The 10,460-nt window shown below is 41.8% G+C and overlaps 1 long non-coding RNA gene across 1 annotated transcript; it reads left to right on the top strand.

Moving 5' to 3' along the window:
• The first annotated feature begins 395 nt into the window (after positions 1–395).
• On the top strand, positions 396–4,462 carry LOC113910508. Its single transcript, XR_003516071.2, has 4 exons — positions 396–848; positions 1,102–1,170; positions 1,544–1,613; positions 4,032–4,462. It is a non-coding gene; the product is annotated as an uncharacterized LOC113910508 (long non-coding RNA).
• The last annotated feature ends 5,998 nt before the right edge of the window (positions 4,463–10,460 follow it).

The raw sequence follows: 10,460 nt of genomic DNA, 5'->3' as shown, positions 1-10,460 counted from the left end.
TGTTCAGTTGGCTGCATTCTTCTCCGACTGGTCGAGTATACAAGAGAATATTTCCAGAATATGCACAAGATAGTTTGGACTAAGTAAGGGCAGGCATTAGGGCAGGTGGTAGTTTGCTGGTAGCAACAACAGGTCACCATTTATGGGGCACATGCCTGGAACCCCACCTGTTTGTGTACTTCATTCAATCCTTCAGGCTCTGCCAGGGACGCGGATACTCCACATCACAAGCAGGGAGAGGGGGAGCATTCAAACAGGCCTGAAGCCCCCAGTCACCCCATAGTTCCAGGCTGCTCCCAGGGAAAGCATCATACAACAAATGCATCTCATACCCCCCCCCCGCCACTCCCTATAACCATGTCAATAGGGTTTGTTTGACCTTAGGACATGCATCCTTCCTCCGAAAAGGAGGTTTTTTTTCACAAGTCAATCAAAATTAATTTTGTAAGCCTCTCGGACTTGACTGAAGACATCCCACGATGTCACTAAAACCGAGGTTAGGAAGGCCAATTCTACCAAAGTGACGGAACCCCCCTCTTGGGGACCGGTTTACCTGGGAAGCAGGCGGCCCTCCTCATGCTCACAGCCCTATCCTGTGGGCAGGGCCCAGTGGGAGGGCCTGGGGTTCAAAGCCAGCCCACCAGGTGTTCCACCACGAAGGATGGGGCTGGGCGTGTAACAGGCAGGCACAGGTGCTCACCGAGCCCCCCGAGTTGCAGACAAAGCAAACTACGCAAGCATTTCTTCAAACTCCCACCAGAGCAAGGGTGCAGAGGAAGAGCGGATGACACGCCAGTGACTGCCCTGAAGTCACAGCCCCCAGTGTCATCACCAGCTGGCTGTGCAAGGTACTGCCGTTCACCCCGATGAGCAAAGTTTTTAAAAGCAGCCAAGGAGCTTATCTGCCACAATTTAACTGCGTGACACCCAATCCCCATAGGGTGTTATTTTTCATAGTGAGAAAGAGCCAGACTTCCAGGCAGATCGGTATTTTGGGGTCCAGCCTCCGTGTCCTCAGAGCATCCCAAGTCCACCAGGGTCAGGCCTGGGATGGCTGCTGGGTCCGGCTGCTTCAGGTTCACGGGTTCGCGTGTTCTGCAGGTGTCCAAGGGACCACCACTGAGGGTCATCCTAGGACTTCGTCAAAACCATGTTTGTGGATGCCAGAAGGTTAGTATTCACCAATTCCACTGACCAGCAATGACCTTGAGCTGGTTGGAATCAGCCAAATTCCAATCCACTTTGTGTCAGTGTCTGTCTTCCAAGCACTGTGCCTGTGTGTGTGTGTGTGTGTGTGTGTGTGTGTGTGTACGTCCGCAGGTGGGGGACTCCGTACTTGGTTGAACCCCCAAAGACTCAGAGAAGTCCTATTTTAGACACAGAGAGCTATTTCGTTTCCCCAGCTCACTAACACAGGTCTCTAATGAACTCACTAAATGAAAAGCTACGCAAATATATTTTTCTGTGTTTTTTTTTATTACATATTACATTGGCTAATTATTTCTCTATGCAATGAATGGGTGTTTGTTTCATGAATTCTCAGAGGTCATGAATTCTCAGAGGCACAGAAGGAGAATGCTCCACAACTGTGACATGATGTCATTTCTAAATGGGTAAGCAACTTGAAACTCCTCCATAAATCGTGGCTTATTAGGTATTTATGGTTAGTCTTAATAATGCACATTGAAGAGAGAACTGCATGATATCAAGAAGAGGCATGCAGTCCGTGACAGGGGCATCTCCACCGCCCCAGCGCAGACAGGCACCGAGTCCATCCTCAGGGAGCAGTTCGTAAGCGCAGAAACCAAGCCTCACCCTCACGGTATCACACACACAGCAGATGACTTGTTTGCAATAACATCACCCGGTAGCCTTTAAGGATTTGATTCCGTGGCACTTACTGAAGAATAAATTGTTGACTTTCCTTGAATTGTTGCCTAAGGATGCGGCTGAATATAAGTTAGAGCCAAGTGTAACCTTCTTAAGGAAGGCTGAATTGAGACAGAAAAGCCAGGATTCTTCTCCAAGTGGGAATGGAGATTTATTATTTAAGAAATTGCCTTAATGTTGCTATTGAGGCTTTATAAAGTCTCAGGGGGGACAGTGGGAAGCTATATCCACAGATTCTGTACCAATTATTCTGTTTATCCTGGGTAAATTACCAGTCTATGAGTTACATCTGTCTACATGGCCCTGCCCAGGGTCAAGAGAAGCATCACAAATAAGCAGGACCTGGGAAAAAGCTTTTGGTGTGCTCATGATGCTAGGGGGGTAGGGGGATTTCAGTGATAACCTCAGAGGGAAATTCGTCTCTTCGTACAACCAGATCCTTTCTGTTATTTCTAAAATGAAAACTGTGATTTTTGTCAAAATGTCGTAGAGCCTGACTAGCAAGATCAACCCGAGATAGAAATAATTGGGTAGCTGGTCTTCTCAGCAGACAGCGAGAATAAGGAAACAGTGGTGTTACTGGTAGAAAGTATTATTTTCAAGCTGGTGGGGGGGCGAGGATAGACTAATAGACAATTTTGACCTACAGATGTCCTTTAAGTATCAGATTGTTTCTAATTGTTCTCCAGTTTTCATTATAGGAAGAGAAAGGAAATGTTTGATTCAAACAATGGCCCCAGAACAAAGCTCCAAGTTTTGGTTGCCATGGTTCATAACCGTATTTGAAAAGATGGTGGATAGCTCCTTGATGCCTTACAAAGTGCTGTCAATTTCTTCTGTCAGTTTACAGTAGAAGGAAGATCCCACTGGGAACGGCCTACCTTTTCCAGAAACTTTCAGGCATACTCAAACACACAACTGGACAAACAAATTGAGACTTCTGGCATCCCTATATTCCTGAGCTGGCTACAGGGATGAAAAGTGTCAGTCTATACAGATCTTTCTATAATTTAGTGATACACCTACTAAGGCTGGGTGCTTTTGGGGGGGGGTGCTACATTTAAGACATTAGAAAATATCTTTTTAAAAAAATTAGATCCAAAAAGCTCATTTGCCATTCCTAGAGATTTATGTTTTCTTAAGAATGTGGCACTGGTTCATTTTCTGTTGGTACCGGATTGAATAATATCCCCCCCCCAACACACACACACACACACAGCAAATTCATGCCCGTCCATCTAGGACCTCAGAACGTGACCTGATTTGGAAGTAGGGTCTCTGCAGATGTGATTATTTAAAATGAGGACCTACTGGACTTGCCTGGGTCCTTGCAGGTGAAGTGAGGAGGGAGAACTCACATCTCCTCCTGAGTGCCTCTTGGACCCCTCACACTTACAGTGCTCCTGACACGGGGTGTGTGTGGTTTTGCCCACACCAGGCAACTCTCTGAGGCACCAGTGAGGTGTGCCACAATTCAGTTCTGCCACTAACTGGAGAGAGTGCAGACCCCACGGGGGAAAGGCTCAGTCCCACACTTCAGATGCTAATTGAAAGGAATGGTTCTCCAGGTTACTACCACTTCTGGCCGACGTGGCTACAAATCAGAGGCTTCACAGACCCTCTCCTTTGATTCGACTATTTGCTAGGCCAGCTGTCAGAACTCAGGGAAACAGTTATGTTTACCAATCGATTACACAATGAAGCCTGGGATAAAGGGTATGGATGAACATCCAGATGCCGAGGCAAGTAGGGCAAGGTCTGGGAGGGTCCTGAGGGAAGGGGCCTCTGTTCCCATGGAGCTGGGGTGCGTCATTGTCCCGCTACGTGTGTGTGTTCATGCCTATGTGCGACGCCCTCCATAAAGATCCCAACAGTATGGGGTTTGGAGAGCTTCCAGGCTGGTGAACCAGCCCCCATGCAGGAGCCCACACAGACTCGCCTCATTAGAACAAAACACACTCCTATCACTCAGGAAATTCCAAGGGTTTTAGGAGCCCTAGGTCAGGGATGGGTCAAAGACCAAATACAAGAACAAAAGATGCTCCTAGGGCTCTTATCACTTAGGAAATTCCAAGGGTTTTAGGAGGTCTCCAGGAGCCAGGAGCAGAGACCAATGGACATATTTTCTATTCTTTCTCAAGGAGACAGACACAGAAAACACGGAGGGAACAGAGCCACACGACCATGGAGGGTAGGAGGCGGACGCTGTAGTGACGTATCTACAAACCAAGGGACACCTGGATCTCAGCCACCACCGGAAGCGGAAGAAGCAGGGAAGGAGTCTTCCCGAGGGCCGTCAGGGAGCACGGCCCTGCTGACGCTTTGACTTCAGACTTCTGGCCCCTGGAACCGTAAGAGAACAAGTTCCTCCTGTTTTAAGCCACCCGATTTGTGGTCGTTTGTCACAGCAGGCCTGGGACACTAACTGTTGAAACCTGTCTTCAGGTGACGTGATTTATCCCCGTTCCCGTATTTGGACAAAGAAATGAAATTGGATGGTATGATCAAAACCATCTGAATCTTCTGCGGTGGGTGGCATCCTTGCTTATGAGAATCCCCTGCAATCGGCGGCAAATCCCCTGGCCCAAGCGCCCCCCACCCCGGCCCAAGCACCCCCCCCCCAGCCCGTTTAAATCAGAAACTCTGCACGTGGGACCAAAACACCAGCCTTTTGTCACAGTAAAACCACGGGCTTCAGGGCCTGTCAGCTCTTGGGCTGCTTTCTGGCTTTGCTACCTACTAACTACGCCCTTGGGCAAGTCATGTAATTTACCTGGTATTTGTTCAAACTGAAAATGGGACTGTGAAGATTAATCTTGCTTTTTAAAGACTGTATTTATTTATTTAGAGGGAGAGGAGGGCAGGGGGAGGAGCAGAGGGAGAGGGACAAGCAGACCCCGTGCTGAGCACAGACCCCGACACGGGGCTCGACCCCACGACCCCGAGTTCATGACCTGAGCCGAAGTCAAGAGTCGGATGATTAACCAACTGAGCCACCCAGGCGACCCAGACTGATCTTTTTAAGTATGTAAAATATGTAAAAAGGCCAGGCTAAATATCTGATAAATGCCACCTCCTTCTCATTCTCCTGACATATAGCGAGGCAATTTAGCAGGATGGGGAGAAGCTCGGGCTCTGGAACAAGACTCCAGGCAATCAAAATTCTGATTCCACCACTTACGAGCTGTAAAACCCCGGGCCCTGTTCTGTGCTCAGTTTCCTTATCTATAAAATGGGGCCTCGGAGAGTCATTATGAAGTTTAAGTGGGATAATAAAATGATTTGATCCCACTAAAGCACTTAAAATGGTATCTGGCACTGTAAGCATTCAATAAATGTTAGCTCATATTATAGACATAATCGGATAACACTCTGCACACCACCCCCTTGATAATACGGAATTCTGCCTGGCGAAGTTTCGCATCGCTGCCCTTCCCAATCAGAAGCAAAGTGAGGCCTGTGAAAGAGCCGGATTAGTCTGGGACTCCAGAGACTTGAGCTCTAGGCTCGGCTGAGATACCACGGAGCTTCGGTCACTTTCCCTGTTGCCCGTTCCAAGGCCTAATTTGTAAAAGGAAGGGTTTAATAAGCTGATCCCTGTGAACCTTCTAGCATTAAAAAGAAAAAAAAATTGTGATTGTCTGACTATTATAAAGTGATAGATGGAGTTCTGGTTGTGTTTGGCACACAATCCCAATGCTTTTATGGCATTTTGACGTTAGGAGTCACAGAAATCTGGTATTAATAAGGAAAGAAACACATTCTGTTTTATTATAGCAAAGGACAATCCTGGGACATTTTTCAAGGCTTTTCAGGCCACAGGCACTCAAGACCACCATGTGACTGCTGACGGGAGCTGGGGAGAAGACATCACTGGATGGAAATTTCAAACTTAGGAACTGGCCCTATGTGGGAACGTACATCCATACAATGTCTCTAATGGGCAATTAGGTAACATGTATAATCTAAAAAATACACAGTAATTACAGTTTGAAAAATCTGTCCTGAGGAAATATAACCAAAGTCTGCTTTTCTCACGCTTCTGGGATCAGCAATTGGACAATCCAGTCAGTTCATTAAAAAGTCAGTTAAATGGGGAAATCATTAACAATGGCAAAAACACACTATAAAGGTTTTATTATAAGTTATACACTGTGGATTCATTCATCAATTTTACAAGGAAGCGCCAAGGCCTTTCTCAGAGTTTTGATCCCTGATTAGATTCCTGTGATATCTTTCTTGCACAGACCACACCTGTATAATACATGTCCTTCATTGTGAGGTGGGGCCCAAACAGAAAGATATTTGTGTATCAACATGAAAACAGATTCTTTCTATAGTTAACATTTTTTTTTTTTCTCAAATTGGTGATGGGGCCTTGCCCATAACCTTATTTGGTAGCAACCTCATGACTTCACTTCATAGGGTCCTCCTTAAAGCATTCAAGTTGATTTTTATAGTTTTTGTAGAAGCAACCACGCTCTTTCTTTTTTCACTCATATTCCATGGTTAGTATTCCAATCAACTAAATCACAACAACGACTGGCATAAACACCTTTGGGAACAAACACTATTAGCTCTTGGGAAGCACACATCCCAAACAGTGGGAGCAGGAGAAAAGTGAATGTTCCCTGTGCGGTCAGCCCTGCAGAATGCGTGGAAAACTTTGATCAATCCAGCCAGTCAGTTAAGTGGAGAAGTGGTGAAGAGATTTCTTCTACAGTGAGATATGTCATCAAACATTTACATACAAAGATGTTTATTGGAATAGTAACTGATAGAGGCAAAAAATATGGAAAGATAAAATATACCCATGATGAATGTTTGTGCATGTATATACATACCTACACTCTATATAAGTATATACATTTATATAGTATATATATATGATGTAATGGTATGTAGATAGTAAAAGCTATATTTTAAAAATGATTTTGTGATATATAAGATGCCTGTAACATTACATTTATTCATTCAATATTTACTCAGCAATAGAACATTTTATAAGTTTTGAAACAAAATTTGCACTTAGTATCTTTCTTATAAAATTTAAAGTTTAGAGATTAGACAAAGGGGACTGATGTCATCTTGAGCACTTCATCTATTTTGACCTTGATTTATTTGGAGCTTAGGCTTTGTTCTTAAGAAAAACACATACATATGTCATGTAGGTTGTCTAAAAATAAAATGCATTTGCCTCCAGTAAAAGGTGAGAGGGAGGACTTCTTTCCCTGAGTATGGCCAAGTAAACTTTTCTTAGACCCCACTGTCCTGCAGATAACAACTACCAACTCTGAATAAGAATATAAAATAAGACTTTTGTTTAATGGAGGATGAACAAAAGGTAGGCAGACTCTACAGGAAGTCAACATTCAGAAGAAAAAAAAACAGCATAAGATGACATTCCTATTTTTATAGTTTTCAGCCTGTGGGCAACTCAGACTTGTCACCACAGAAGTGACTAAATCCCTGAAAGAAAACCAACCAATTTTCTGGGCTGAAGAACAAAAGGGCAGGCTTCTGCTCTGTCAAGTTGAGGGCAAACCAGGGTCACTGGAGCGTGAGGGGGTAATTCTGAGAGAGGTGGGACCGGAGAAAAGGCACTCCAAATTCTCTAGGTGACACCGGAACCATATATGTGACAGGTGGATTCAAAGCAGCTAGGCTAAGAATGAACGACTGAACTAAGATTTTAGCTATTCCAAGAGAAAGAATTTGCAGTTTCAATCCAATCAAGTTAATAGTCTGCTTTAAAAAAAAAAAAAATCAACCTTCTTCAGAGAAATATAACAGAATCCAGATGGCATCCACAATGTCCAAAATTATGGACAAAATTATGAAACACAGAAGAAAAAAAAAGTGACCTATTCTCAAGAGAAAAAAATAATACATGCAGACCAATTCTAAAATGATCTAAATGTTAAAATTATAAGACAAGGATTTAAAAACAAGGACAGAAATGAAAATATGTTCTCCATGCACATAAAGAGAGGAAATGCCAGCAAATAGAAACTATAAAAAATAATCAAACAGAAATTCTAAAGCATCAAACTATACGAAATAAAATACTCATTGTATATGCTCAACAGTGCAATGGATATGAGAGAGGAATGTCGTGAGCTTGGAGACATACCAACAAAAATTACCCAATCTGAGAAATATAAAGAAAAACATTAGAAAAAATTAATCAAGTCCCAGCAATCTGTGGGACAATACTACCAAGTCTATCATAATTAGTGGAATGAAGAGAAGAGTAGTATAAAAAATGTTTGAAAAAAATGGCCAAAAATGTCCCACATTTGATAAAAGATACACATTTATAGATAAGGAAGTCAGAGACCCTCAAGCAGAAAAACTACAAAAAGCACACCCAGGCACCCAGAGGCAACAGTTCCAAATCAAAGATAGAAAAAATTATGAAAGCAATCAGAGAAATTTAAATATTACATCCAGAAGAACAACAATTCAAATGATCTCCAGTTAATCATTACAGGCCAGAATATACTGCAACAACACCTTTAAAATCCTAAATAAAAAAATAAATTAAAAACCTGCTCACTCAGAATTCTATACCCACTGAATATATCCTTTAAGAATCAAGGCAAAATAAAAACAATTTCAGATAAAAGATTATTGAGAACTCGCTGACAACAGACTGGCACTGAGAAATATTAAATGAAGTTCTCCATTCTGAAGGGATATGGTGCTACATGGAAATCCAGATCTTCTGAGGAAAATGACAACTATGTGAAATATCTGGATTACTATAAAAAACTATTTTCTCAATGTGTTTAAAAATACTTATGACTATTTCATTGAAAAGTTATAGCATTGGATGGATTGATAATGTAGATGTAATACATATAACTATAACATAAAAGGAAGGGAGGTATAAATGAACTTATGCAATTATGAAGTTTCTACATTTTACAGGAGCTACAATATTAACACTAAGTAGACCATGATAAGTGAAGGATGCATACTGCATTGTTTAGAGAAACCACTAAAAAAAATGCAAACATGAACAAAAAACATGTGGGACAAATAGAAAACAAATAATAAAATGGTAGACCTAAATCTAACTATACAAGAAAATGCCTTAAATGTTCACTGACTAGGGGTGCCTGAGTGGCTCAGTCAGTTGGGCAACCGACTCCTGATTTTGGCCCAGGTCATGATCTCATGGGTGATGGGATTGAGCCCCGCATCAGATTCTGCACTCAACAGGGAGTCGGCCTGGGATTCTCTCTCTCCCTCTGCCCCTCCCCCTGACTCTCACTCTCAAATAAATAAATCATCTTTAAAAAATTTTTAAATGGTCACTGACTAAATATCTAATTAAAAGAAGTCTATTCTATCTGATATTATTATAGTCCTGCCAGCCTTCTTATGCTTACTGTTTTCATGATACATATTTTTACACTCATTTACTTTTTTTTTAAGGTTTTATTTATTTGGCAGAGAGAGAGATAGCACAAGCAGGGGGAGCAGCAGAGGGAGAGGGAGAAGCAGGCTCCCTGGTGAGCAGAGAGCCCGACTTGGGGCTTGATCCCAGGACTCTGGGATCATGACCTGAGCCGAAAGCAGACTTAACTGACTGAGCCACCTAGGCACACCATATACTCATTTACTTTCAACAGATCTCTATCTTTGTATCTTAAATGTGCCCCTCCTAAAGACGGCATATAGTTGGGTACAGCTTTTTTGTTTATTTTAAATTCATTCTTAGGAATCAGATAAAATAGACTTCAAGAGTGCCATATTAACAGAGATAAAGGATGAATATTTCACAATGATAAATTTATAACTCACCAGAACAACATAACAATCCATAAAGTGTTTGCATCTAACAGCAGATCCTCGAGTGTGTAAAGCAAGTATTGACAGAATTAAAAAGAAATATACAATTCCAAAATCATAGTTGGAGATTTTAACACCCCTCACTCAACTATTAATAAAGCAACTAAACAAGAAAACCAATGGAATTGGTGAAGATACAGATGATTTAACAATACTATCAACTACCATGACCTAACTGATATTTATAAAATGCCACACCCAAAACCTAGGGAATATACTGTCTTTTCAAATGCACATGATTCATCAAAACATAAAAGAAGTCACACTAAAATCATACAAAATATGATCTCTGACCACAATGGAATTAGAAATAAAAAAATAAAATATCTAGAAAATCCCAAATATTTGAAAGTTAACACATTGCTAAGTAATGTCATGAGTCAAACAATAAAGCACAAGAGAAATTAGAAAATGATGATGGAAATACATATCAAAATTTCAGGAAGTGATCTAGAGCAGTGCTTAGAGGGAAATCAAGCTTAAAATACTTACATTTGAAAAGAAGAAAGATCTAAAACCAATGATCCAAGGTTCCAACTTAACACACAAGGAAAAGAAGCAAAGAAAACTCAAAGTAAGTACACAGAGGGAAATAGTAAACATAAGAGCAGAAATCAATGCAATATAAAACAAAAAGCAAAGAAAAAAATCATGTAACCGAGAGCTGTTCTTGGAAAAATAAATATGATTGATACATAGATAGTCTGATC

The sequence above is a fragment of the Zalophus californianus genome, chromosome 6, assembly GCF_009762305.2.
Source record: "Zalophus californianus isolate mZalCal1 chromosome 6, mZalCal1.pri.v2, whole genome shotgun sequence".
Classification (NCBI taxonomy): domain Eukaryota; kingdom Metazoa; phylum Chordata; class Mammalia; order Carnivora; family Otariidae; genus Zalophus; species Zalophus californianus.
Note: the sequence above shows the minus strand (reverse complement) of the source record. Positions and strands in the feature narration are given on the sequence as shown.